The sequence below is a fragment of the Hyla sarda genome, unplaced genomic scaffold (genome assembly GCF_029499605.1).
Source record: "Hyla sarda isolate aHylSar1 unplaced genomic scaffold, aHylSar1.hap1 scaffold_335, whole genome shotgun sequence".
Taxonomy (NCBI): Eukaryota; Metazoa; Chordata; class Amphibia; order Anura; family Hylidae; genus Hyla; species Hyla sarda.
In genome coordinates this window covers 108,751-121,574 of record NW_026610098.1, presented here as the reverse complement: position 1 = coordinate 121,574, position 12,824 = coordinate 108,751, and the positions used below count along the sequence as shown (strand labels likewise).

General features: G+C 46.9%; 5 non-coding genes across 5 annotated transcripts; all 5 read left to right on the top strand.

Annotated features, from left to right (window-relative positions):
• The first annotated feature begins 671 nt into the window (after window positions 1–671).
• On the top strand, window positions 672–862 carry LOC130330469 (U2 spliceosomal RNA). The gene has a single exon (XR_008873617.1). It is a non-coding gene; the product is annotated as a U2 spliceosomal RNA (small nuclear RNA).
• Window positions 863–2,965: 2,103 nt separating this feature from the next.
• LOC130330398 (U2 spliceosomal RNA) lies at window positions 2,966–3,155 on the top strand. The gene has a single exon (XR_008873563.1). It is a non-coding gene; the product is annotated as a U2 spliceosomal RNA (small nuclear RNA).
• A 2,091-nt stretch (window positions 3,156–5,246) lies between these two features.
• LOC130330468 (U2 spliceosomal RNA) lies at window positions 5,247–5,437 on the top strand. Its single transcript, XR_008873616.1, has one exon. It is a non-coding gene; the product is annotated as a U2 spliceosomal RNA (small nuclear RNA).
• A 2,091-nt stretch (window positions 5,438–7,528) lies between these two features.
• LOC130330467 (U2 spliceosomal RNA) lies at window positions 7,529–7,719 on the top strand. The gene has a single exon (XR_008873615.1). It is a non-coding gene; the product is annotated as a U2 spliceosomal RNA (small nuclear RNA).
• Window positions 7,720–9,808: 2,089 nt separating this feature from the next.
• On the top strand, window positions 9,809–9,999 carry LOC130330466 (U2 spliceosomal RNA). The gene has a single exon (XR_008873614.1). It is a non-coding gene; the product is annotated as a U2 spliceosomal RNA (small nuclear RNA).
• Window positions 10,000–12,824: the final 2,825 nt, after the last annotated feature.

The window sequence follows — 12,824 nt, the reverse complement described above, 5'->3', positions numbered from 1 at the left end:
AGCAACAGGAGATTGTTGCATCCATCTAGAACCCTCAGAACTACAGTGCTATGATGTCACTCACTTCCACAGGCCTTGCAGAGTGTAAACAACAACAACCCAGCTTTGTTGTGTATGTAACCATAGGGATTTGTGATGTCACCTAGAACCTTCACAGCAGCGACAGCTTTATGAGGAGCATCAGCACTGCTCTGCCTGAGCAGAACCATCACCGCCATAGGTTGTCAAATAACCCGGGTTTAACCCACACAGGTAAGTCCAATGGGGTGCAGGCATGTCCTCTATGCTTACAGCTTCCCGTGGGTGTTGGTTTGATACCGTTTGGGGACAGCCAAGGAGGCATCTGCAGGCAACAAAGGTAGGTGTGTGCTTGTGTGTGTGTTTCCTATGCAGATCCTAAGCCCAGTGTCACATGCAAGTAGGAGGAGTAAGAAGGGTTCCTGGCAAATCCGGGTTATGGATTGCATTTAAAAAGGCCCCGTGGGAGTGCAATGGGCCCCTGTCTTGCTGCTTAGCAATAATGGTATGGGTTTAGGTTCTGCTGTGTGTACTGGTGGTTGACTGCCCCCCAGCCCAGAGTGTGCATGGAAAATTGTCTGGCAGCCTCCCTGACAGCAAGCAGTGATAGTGCCCATGAAGGGCACCTTGTTGGGCCCGCCCCTTTCACGGTTATCGCTTCTCGGCCTTTTGGCTAAGATCAAGTGTAGTATCTGTTCTTATCAGTTTAATATCTGATACGTCCCCTATCTGGGGACCATATATTAAATGGATTTTTGAGAACGGGGGCCGATTTCGAAGCTTGCTTCCGTCGCCCTATGCATTGACCCGATATGGCAGTATCTTCGGGTACAGTGCACCACCCCCTTACAGGGTTAAAAAGAAAGATTCCTACTTTCATTGCTACCTGCTTGCTGGCTAGCCAGCTAGCCAGCCCTGTGGGCCTTGCTGCTGCTGCAGCCAAAAAACAAAAGGTGGTGCTGCTGCTGCTTCTGCTGCTTCTGCTGCTTCTGCTTCTGCTTGTGTCTGGCCGCTGTTGGAGCGTCCAGGCACAGGACTTCTGCTGCTGCTGACTAAATGGCCTCCTTAATTGGATCATTTGAGTAGCCAGCACACCTGTGCAGGTAGGGCATGACATGATAGGCAGCTGCCTTGATAGCGGGTGGGTGCTGAATGTTCCTAATTGACAAAATAAGATTAATGCTTATGAAGAAATATAAAATCTCATCCCTTCCCCAATATCGCGCCACACCCCTACCCCTTAATTCCCTGGTTGAACTTGATGGACATATGTCTTTTTTCGACCGTACTAACTATGTAACTATGTAACATAACATGGGGGGGGGGGGGTCTCCTGGCTGTTCACACAGGTGTGTCATTGCTGTACATTGACCATGCATTGCTTCTGTGGTATTGCAAAGGCAAAGACAAATGCTTCCAGCCATCCATTGCACTAATGGATTGGTCATCAGCTGGCTGTCTATGTCCCGCATCAATATAGACCAAAGTACAGAGGGTTAGGCTATGCTATTGTGCACCTACCTGATGCATCAGAAGGTGCGAGGCCCTTGCTAAATTCTGTGCACAGACTTTGAGATCTATACTTTAGACTGTATCTAAACCTGCTCCAACATGGACTGACATTCTGGCCTACTTTCAGCCGATGCGACTTGTCTGTCGCTGAACAGTCGCTTTTTATGTATTCAGCACCTATGTATAATGTTGTAAAAATGCTCTAGAAGCTAAAGTCGCAGAAATGTCACACATATTTGGCCTGCAACTTTCTGTGCGACAAATTCAGACAGGAAAAATCAGTATAAATCCTTAGAAAATTATCCCCCAGTGTCTCCATCTGCTGGCGGTATTGAATAAGCATTGCTGCACTGATGGGGTATGCATTAGACGAAAAAAAAGAAGAAAAAGAAGAATAATACGCCCAGAAAAGAGGCGAAAAGGAGAAAAACGTAAAAAAACGTGAAAAAAAAGTAAGAGGAAGAGAAGGGAAAAAAAGGTGGAAATGGGTTTAAAAGTGATTTCGGCGGAGAAATATATATATATATATATATATATATATATATATATATATATATATATACGCGCACACACACACATATATATAAACGTATTCTCCGTTGAGATATTGCAGCCGCTGCTGTGTCCAGGCCCAGGAGCCTTAGCACTGTGCTGTGATGTCACTCAATACCACTGACATCACTAGGTGTAAACAACATCTCTCCTTTGCTGTGTATGTGACTATGGAGCTGTTTGGTGATGTCGTCTATTATGGCCTTCATAGAAGCAACAGGAGATTGTTGCATCCATCTAGAACCCTCAGAACTACAGTGCTATGATGTCACTCACTTCCACAGGCCTTGCAGAGTGTAAACAACAACAACCCAGCTTTGTTGTGTATGTAACCATAGGGATTTGTGATGTCACCTAGAACCTTCACAGCAGCGACAGCTTTATGAGGAGCATCAGCACTGCTCTGCCTGAGCAGAACCATCACCGCCATAGGTTGTCAAATAACCCGGGTTTAACCCACACAGGTAAGTCCAATGGGGTGCAGGCATGTCCTCTATGCTTACAGCTTCCCGTGGGTGTTGGTTTGATACCGTTTGGGGACAGCCAAGGAGGCATCTGCAGGCAACAAAGGTAGGTGTGTGCTTGTGTGTGTGTTTCCTATGCAGATCCTAAGCCCAGTGTCACATGCAAGTAGGAGGAGTAAGAAGGGTTCCTGGCAAATCCGGGTTATGGATTGCATTTAAAAAGGCCCCGTGGGAGTGCAATGGGCCCCTGTCTTGCTGCTTAGCAATAATGGTATGGGTTTAGGTTCTGCTGTGTGTACTGGTGGTTGACTGCCCCCCAGCCCAGAGTGTGCATGGAAAATTGTCTGGCAGCCTCCCTGACAGCAAGCAGTGATAGTGCCCATGAAGGGCACCTTGTTGGGCCCGCCCCTTTCACGGTTATCGCTTCTCGGCCTTTTGGCTAAGATCAAGTGTAGTATCTGTTCTTATCAGTTTAATATCTGATACGTCCCCTATCTGGGGACCATATATTAAATGGATTTTTGAGAACGGGGCCGATTTCGAAGCTTGCTTCCGTCGCCCTATGCATTGACCCGATATGGCAGTATCTTCGGGTACAGTGCACCACCCCCTTACAGGGTTAAAAAGAAAGATTCCTACTTTCATTGCTACCTGCTTGCTGGCTAGCCAGCTAGCCAGCCCTGTGGGCCTTGCTGCTGCTGCAGCCAAAAAACAAAAGGTGGTGCTGCTGCTGCTTCTGCTGCTTCTGCTTCTGCTTGTGTCTGGCCGCTGTTGGAGCGTCCAGGCACAGGACTTCTGCTGCTGCTGACTAAATGGCCTCCTTAATTGGATCATTTGAGTAGCCAGCACACCTGTGCAGGTAGGGCATGACATGATAGGCAGCTGCCTTGATAGCGGGTGGGTGCTGAATGTTCCTAATTGACAAAATAAGATTAATGCTTATGAAGAAATATAAAATCTCATCCCTTCCCCAATATCGCGCCACACCCCTACCCCTTAATTCCCTGGTTGAACTTGATGGACATATGTCTTTTTTCGACCGTACTAACTATGTAACTATGTAACATAACATGGGGGGGGGGGGGGGTCTCCTGGCTGTTCACACAGGTGTGTCATTGCTGTACATTGACCATGCATTGCTTCTGTGGTATTGCAAAGGCAAAGACAAATGCTTCCAGCCATCCATTGCACTAATGGATTGGTCATCAGCTGGCTGTCTATGTCCCGCATCAATATAGACCAAAGTACAGAGGGTTAGGCTATGCTATTGTGCACCTACCTGATGCATCAGAAGGTGCGAGGCCCTTGCTAAATTCTGTGCACAGACTTTGAGATCTATACTTTAGACTGTATCTAAACCTGCTCCAACATGGACTGACATTCTGGCCTACTTTCAGCCGATGCGACTTGTCTGTCGCTGAACAGTCGCTTTTTATGTATTCAGCACCTATGTATAATGTTGTAAAAATGCTCTAGAAGCTAAAGTCGCAGAAATGTCACACATATTTGGCCTGCAACTTTCTGTGCGACAAATTCAGACAGGAAAAATCAGTATAAATCCTTAGAAAATTATCCCCCAGTGTCTCCATCTGCTGGCGGTATTGAATAAGCATTGCTGCACTGATGGGGTATGCATTAGACGAAAAAAAAGAAGAAAAAGAAGAATAATACGCCCAGAAAAGAGGCGAAAAGGAGAAAAACGTAAAAAAACGTGAAATAAAAGTAAGAGGAAGAGAAGGGAAAAAAAGGTGGAAATGGGTTTAAAAGTGATTTCGGCGGAGAATATATATATATATATATATATATATATATATATATATATATATACGCGCACACACACACATATATATAAACGTATTCTCCGTTGAGATATTGCAGCCGCTGCTGTGTCCAGGCCCAGGAGCCTTAGCACTGTGCTGTGATGTCACTCAATACCACTGACATCACTAGGTGTAAACAACATCTCTCCTTTGCTGTGTATGTGACTATGGAGCTGTTTGGTGATGTCGTCTATTATGGCCTTCATAGAAGCAACAGGAGATTGTTGCATCCATCTAGAACCCTCAGAACTACAGTGCTATGATGTCACTCACTTCCACAGGCCTTGCAGAGTGTAAACAAAAACAACCCAGCTTTGTTGTGTATGTAACCATAGGGATTTGTGATGTCACCTAGAACCTTCACAGCAGCGACAGCTTTATGAGGAGCATCAGCACTGCTCTGCCTGAGCAGAACCATCACCGCCATAGGTTGTCAAATAACCCGGGTTTAACCCACACAGGTAAGTCCAATGGGGTGCAGGCATGTCCTCTATGCTTACAGCTTCCCGTGGGTGTTGGTTTGATACCGTTTGGGGACAGCCAAGGAGGCATCTGCAGGCAACAAAGGTAGGTGTGTGCTTGTGTGTGTGTTTCCTATGCAGATCCTAAGCCCAGTGTCACATGCAAGTAGGAGGAGTAAGAAGGGTTCCTGGCAAATCCGGGTTATGGATTGCATTTAAAAAGGCCCCGTGGGAGTGCAATGGGCCCCTGTCTTGCTGCTTAGCAATAATGGTATGGGTTTAGGTTCTGCTGTGTGTACTGGTGGTTGACTGCCCCCCAGCCCAGAGTGTGCATGGAAAATTGTCTGGCAGCCTCCCTGACAGCAAGCAGTGATAGTGCCCATGAAGGGCACCTTGTTGGGCCCGCCCCTTTCACGGTTATCGCTTCTCGGCCTTTTGGCTAAGATCAAGTGTAGTATCTGTTCTTATCAGTTTAATATCTGATACGTCCCCTATCTGGGGACCATATATTAAATGGATTTTTGAGAACGGGGGCCGATTTCGAAGCTTGCTTCCGTCGCCCTATGCATTGACCCGATATGGCAGTATCTTCGGGTACAGTGCACCACCCCCTTACAGGGTTAAAAAGAAAGATTCCTACTTTCATTGCTACCTGCTTGCTGGCTAGCCAGCTAGCCAGCCCTGTGGGCCTTGCTGCTGCTGCAGCCAAAAAACAAAAGGTGGTGCTGCTGCTGCTTCTGCTGCTTCTGCTTCTGCTTGTGTCTGGCCGCTGTTGGAGCGTCCAGGCACAGGACTTCTGCTGCTGCTGACTAAATGGCCTCCTTAATTGGATCATTTGAGTAGCCAGCACACCTGTGCAGGTAGGGCATGACATGATAGGCAGCTGCCTTGATAGCGGGTGGGTGCTGAATGTTCCTAATTGACAAAATAAGATTAATGCTTATGAAGAAATATAAAATCTCATCCCTTCCCCAATATCGCGCCACACCCCTACCCCTTAATTCCCTGGTTGAACTTGATGGACATATGTCTTTTTTCGACCGTACTAACTATGTAACTATGTAACATAACATGGGGGGGGGGGGGGGGTCTCCTGGCTGTTCACACAGGTGTGTCATTGCTGTACATTGACCATGCATTGCTTCTGTGGTATTGCAAAGGCAAAGACAAATGCTTCCAGCCATCCATTGCACTAATGGATTGGTCATCAGCTGGCTGTCTATGTCCCGCATCAATATAGACCAAAGTACAGAGGGTTAGGCTATGCTATTGTGCACCTAGCTGATGCATCAGAAGGTGCGAGGCCCTTGCTAAATTCTGTGCACAGACTTTGAGATCTATACTTTAGACTGTATCTAAACCTGCTCCAACATGGACTGACCTTCTGGCCTACTTTCAGCCGATGCGACTTGTCTGTCGCTGAACAGTCGCTTTTTATGTATTCAGCACCTATGTATAATGTTGTAAAAATGCTCTAGAAGCTAAAGTCGCAGAAATGTCACACATATTTGGCCTGCAACTTTCTGTGCGACAAATTCAGACAGGAAAAATCAGTATAAATCCTTAGAAAATTATCCCCCAGTGTCTCCATCTGCTGGCGGTATTGAATAAGCATTGCTGCACTGATGGGGTATGCATTAGACGAAAAAAAAGAAGAAAAAGAAGAATAATACGCCCAGAAAAGAGGCGAAAAGGAGAAAAACGTAAAAAAACGTGAAAAAAAAGTAAGAGGAAGAGAAGGGAAAAAAAGGTGGAAATGGGTTTAAAAGTGATTTCGGCGGAGAAATATATATATATATATATATATATATATATATATATATATATACGCGCACACACACACATATATATAAACGTATTCTCCGTTGAGATATTGCAGCCGCTGCTGTGTCCAGGCCCAGGAGCCTTAGCACTGTGCTGTGATGTCACTCAATACCACTGACATCACTAGGTGTAAACAACATCTCTCCTTTGCTGTGTATGTGACTATGGAGCTGTTTGGTGATGTCGTCTATTATGGCCTTCATAGAAGCAACAGGAGATTGTTGCATCCATCTAGAACCCTCAGAACTACAGTGCTATGATGTCACTCACTTCCACAGGCCTTGCAGAGTGTAAACAACAACAACCCAGCTTTGTTGTGTATGTAACCATAGGGATTTGTGATGTCACCTAGAACCTTCACAGCAGCGACAGCTTTATGAGGAGCATCAGCACTGCTCTGCCTGAGCAGAACCATCACCGCCATAGGTTGTCAAATAACCCGGGTTTAACCCACACAGGTAAGTCCAATGGGGTGCAGGCATGTCCTCTATGCTTACAGCTTCCCGTGGGTGTTGGTTTGATACCGTTTGGGGACAGCCAAGGAGGCATCTGCAGGCAACAAAGGTAGGTGTGTGCTTGTGTGTGTGTTTCCTATGCAGATCCTAAGCCCAGTGTCACATGCAAGTAGGAGGAGTAAGAAGGGTTCCTGGCAAATCCGGGTTATGGATTGCATTTAAAAAGGCCCCGTGGGAGTGCAATGGGCCCCTGTCTTGCTGCTTAGCAATAATGGTATGGGTTTAGGTTCTGCTGTGTGTACTGGTGGTTGACTGCCCCCCAGCCCAGAGTGTGCATGGAAAATTGTCTGGCAGCCTCCCTGACAGCAAGCAGTGATAGTGCCCATGAAGGGCACCTTGTTGGGCCCGCCCCTTTCACGGTTATCGCTTCTCGGCCTTTTGGCTAAGATCAAGTGTAGTATCTGTTCTTATCAGTTTAATATCTGATACGTCCCCTATCTGGGGACCATATATTAAATGGATTTTTGAGAACGGGGGCCGATTTCGAAGCTTGCTTCCGTCGCCCTATGCATTGACCCGATATGGCAGTATCTTCGGGTACAGTGCACCACCCCCTTACAGGGTTAAAAAGAAAGATTCCTACTTTCATTGCTACCTGCTTGCTGGCTAGCCAGCTAGCCAGCCCTGTGGGCCTTGCTGCTGCTGCAGCCAAAAAACAAAAGGTGGTGCTGCTGCTGCTTCTGCTGCTTCTGCTTCTGCTTGTGTCTGGCCGCTGTTGGAGCGTCCAGGCACAGGACTTCTGCTGCTGCTGACTAAATGGCCTCCTTAATTGGATCATTTGAGTAGCCAGCACACCTGTGCAGGTAGGGCATGACATGATAGGCAGCTGCCTTGATAGCGGGTGGGTGCTGAATGTTCCTAATTGACAAAATAAGATTAATGCTTATGAAGAAATATAAAATCTCATCCCTTCCCCAATATCGCGCCACACCCCTACCCCTTAATTCCCTGGTTGAACTTGATGGACATATGTCTTTTTTCGACCGTACTAACTATGTAACTATGTAACATAACATGGGGGGGGGGGGGGTCTCCTGGCTGTTCACACAGGTGTGTCATTGCTGTACATTGACCATGCATTGCTTCTGTGGTATTGCAAAGGCAAAGACAAATGCTTCCAGCCATCCATTGCACTAATGGATTGGTCATCAGCTGGCTGTCTATGTCCCGCATCAATATAGACCAAAGTACAGAGGGTTAGGCTATGCTATTGTGCACCTACCTGATGCATCAGAAGGTGCGAGGCCCTTGCTAAATTCTGTGCACAGACTTTGAGATCTATACTTTAGACTGTATCTAAACCTGCTCCAACATGGACTGACATTCTGGCCTACTTTCAGCCGATGCGACTTGTCTGTCGCTGAACAGTCGCTTTTTATGTATTCAGCACCTATGTATAATGTTGTAAAAATGCTCTAGAAGCTAAAGTCGCAGAAATGTCACACATATTTGGCCTGCAACTTTCTGTGCGACAAATTCAGACAGGAAAAATCAGTATAAATCCTTAGAAAATTATCCCCCAGTGTCTCCATCTGCTGGCGGTATTGAATAAGCATTGCTGCACTGATGGGGTATGCATTAGACGAAAAAAAAGAAGAAAAAGAAGAATAATACGCCCAGAAAAGAGGCGAAAAGGAGAAAAACGTAAAAAAACGTGAAAAAAAAGTAAGAGGAAGAGAAGGGAAAAAAAGGTGGAAATGGGTTTAAAAGTGATTTCGGCGGAGAAATATATATATATATATATATATATATATATATATATATATATACGCGCACACACACACATATATATAAACGTATTCTCCGTTGAGATATTGCAGCCGCTGCTGTGTCCAGGCCCAGGAGCCTTAGCACTGTGCTGTGATGTCACTCAATACCACTGACATCACTAGGTGTAAACAACATCTCTCCTTTGCTGTGTATGTGACTATGGAGCTGTTTGGTGATGTCGTCTATTATGGCCTTCATAGAAGCAACAGGAGATTGTTGCATCCATCTAGAACCCTCAGAACTACAGTGCTATGATGTCACTCACTTCCACAGGCCTTGCAGAGTGTAAACAACAACAACCCAGCTTTGTTGTGTATGTAACCATAGGGATTTGTGATGTCACCTAGAACCTTCACAGCAGCGACAGCTTTATGAGGAGCATCAGCACTGCTCTGCCTGAGCAGAACCATCACCGCCATAGGTTGTCAAATAACCCGGGTTTAACCCACACAGGTAAGTCCAATGGGGTGCAGGCATGTCCTCTATGCTTACAGCTTCCCGTGGGTGTTGGTTTGATACCGTTTGGGGACAGCCAAGGAGGCATCTGCAGGCAACAAAGGTAGGTGTGTGCTTGTGTGTGTGTTTCCTATGCAGATCCTAAGCCCAGTGTCACATGCAAGTAGGAGGAGTAAGAAGGGTTCCTGGCAAATCCGGGTTATGGATTGCATTTAAAAAGGCCCCGTGGGAGTGCAATGGGCCCCTGTCTTGCTGCTTAGCAATAATGGTATGGGTTTAGGTTCTGCTGTGTGTACTGGTGGTTGACTGCCCCCCAGCCCAGAGTGTGCATGGAAAATTGTCTGGCAGCCTCCCTGACAGCAAGCAGTGATAGTGCCCATGAAGGGCACCTTGTTGGGCCCGCCCCTTTCACGGTTATCGCTTCTCGGCCTTTTGGCTAAGATCAAGTGTAGTATCTGTTCTTATCAGTTTAATATCTGATACGTCCCCTATCTGGGGACCATATATTAAATGGATTTTTGAGAACGGGGGCCGATTTCGAAGCTTGCTTCCGTCGCCCTATGCATTGACCCGATATGGCAGTATCTTCGGGTACAGTGCACCACCCCCTTACAGGGTTAAAAAGAAAGATTCCTACTTTCATTGCTACCTGCTTGCTGGCTAGCCAGCTAGCCAGCCCTGTGGGCCTTGCTGCTGCTGCAGCCAAAAAACAAAAGGTGGTGCTGCTGCTGCTTCTGCTGCTTCTGCTTCTGCTTGTGTCTGGCCGCTGTTGGAGCGTCCAGGCACAGGACTTCTGCTGCTGCTGACTAAATGGCCTCCTTAATTGGATCATTTGAGTAGCCAGCACACCTGTGCAGGTAGGGCATGACATGATAGGCAGCTGCCTTGATAGCGGGTGGGTGCTGAATGTTCCTAATTGACAAAATAAGATTAATGCTTATGAAGAAATATAAAATCTCATCCCTTCCCCAATATCGCGCCACACCCCTACCCCTTAATTCCCTGGTTGAACTTGATGGACATATGTCTTTTTTCGACCGTACTAACTATGTAACTATGTAACATAACATGGGGGGGGGGGGGTCTCCTGGCTGTTCACACAGGTGTGTCATTGCTGTACATTGACCATGCATTGCTTCTGTGGTATTGCAAAGGCAAAGACAAATGCTTCCAGCCATCCATTGCACTAATGGATTGGTCATCAGCTGGCTGTCTATGTCCCGCATCAATATAGACCAAAGTACAGAGGGTTAGGCTATGCTATTGTGCACCTACCTGATGCATCAGAAGGTGCGAGGCCCTTGCTAAATTCTGTGCACAGACTTTGAGATCTATACTTTAGACTGTATCTAAACCTGCTCCAACATGGACTGACATTCTGGCCTACTTTCAGCCGATGCGACTTGTCTGTTGCTGAACAGTCGCTTTTTATGTATTCAGCACCTATGTATAATGTTGTAAAAATGCTCTAGAAGCTAAAGTCGCAGAAATGTCACACATATTTGGCCTGCAACTTTCTGTGCGACAAATTCAGACAGGAAAAATCAGTATAAATCCTTAGAAAATTATCCCCCAGTGTCTCCATCTGCTGGCGGTATTGAATAAGCATTGCTGCACTGATGGGGTATGCATTAGACGAAAAAAAAGAAGAAAAAGAAGAATAATACGCCCAGAAAAGAGGCGAAAAGGAGAAAAACGTAAAAAAACGTGAAAGAAAAGTAAGAGCTGACGGAGGACTGACGGAGAGCGAGTCAGGTACGGGAGCCGGGGTGCGCATCGCGAGCGGGCGCTACCCGCATCGCGAATCGCATCCCGGCTGGAGGCGGTATCGCAGCGCCCCGGGTCAGTGGAACCGACCGGAGCGCTGCAGTGAGGAGAGTGTAGCGAGCGCTCCGGGGAGGAGCGGGGACCCGGAGCGCTCGGCGTAACAGTACCCCCTCCCTTGGGTCTCCCCCTCTTCTTGGAGCCTGAGAACCTGAGGACCAGACTTTTGTCCAGGATATTGTCCTCAGGTTCCCAGGACCTCTCTTCTGGACCACAACCCTCCCAATCTACTAAAAAGAAGGTTTTCCCTCTGACCTTTTTTGAAGCTAAAATCTCTTTGACGGAGAAGATGTCCGAGGAGCCGGAGACAGGAGTGGGAGGAACAGATTTGGGAGAGAAACGGTTAATGATAAGTGGTTTAAGAAGAGAAACGTGAAAGGCATTAGGAATACGAAGAGAAGGAGGAAGAAGAAGTTTGTAAGAGACAGGATTAATCTGGCGCAAAATTTTGAAAGGACCAAGATAGCGTGGTCCCAACTTATAGCTAGGGACACGGAAGCGGACATATTTAGCGGAGAGCCATACCTTGTCTCCAGGGGAAAAAATGGGAGGAGCTCTTCTTTTCATATCCGCGAATTTCTTCATGCGTGAAGAAGCCTGTAAGAGAGAATTTTGGGTCTCTCTCCATATGATGGAAAGATCACGAGAAATTTCATCCACAGCGGGCAGACCAGAGGGCAAGGGGGTAGGGAGGGGAGGAAGAGGGTGACGGCCGTACACCACGAAAAATGGGGATTTGGAGGAAGATTCAGAGACTCTGAAATTATACGAGAATTCGGCCCAAGGTAGAAGATCTGCCCAGTCATCCTGGCGGGAGGAAACAAAATGTCGTAAATAATCACCCAAGACCTGGTTAATTCTTTCTACTAGTCCATTGGATTGAGGATGATATGCAGAAGAAAAATTTAATTTAATCTTGAGTTGTTTACAGAGAGCCCTCCAGAATTTAGACACGAATTGGACGCCTCTATCCGAGACGATCTGCGTAGGCAACCCGTGAAGACGAAAAATGTGTACAAAAAATTGTTTAGCCAACTGAGGCGCTGAAGGAAGACCAGGAAGAGGGATGAAATGTGCCATTTTGGAGAATCGATCAACGACCACCCAAATAACAGTGTTGCCATGGGATGGGGGTAAGTCAGTAATAAAATCCATACCAATCAGAGACCAAGGCTGTTCGGGGACAGGCAGAGGATGAAGAAAACCAGCGGGCTTCTGGCGAGGAGTCTTATCCCGGGCACAGATAGTGCAGGCTCGCACAAAGTCCACCACATCAGTCTCTAGAGTCGGCCACCAATAGAAGCGAGAGATGAGTTGCACAGATTTCTTGATGCCCGCATGACCTGCGAGATGGGAGGAGTGACCCCATTTGAGGATTCCGAGGCGTTGGCGTGGAGAAACAAAGGTCTTTCCTGGAGGAGTTTGCCTGATGGAGGCTGGAGAAGTGGAAATCAGGCAGTCAGGAGGAATGATGTGTTGAGGAGAGAGTTCAACTTCAGAAGCATCTGAGGAACGAGAGAGAGCATCGGCCCTAATGTTCTTATCGGCAGGCCGAAAGTGAATTTCAAAATTAAATCGGGCAAAGAACAGAGACCACCTGGCCTGACG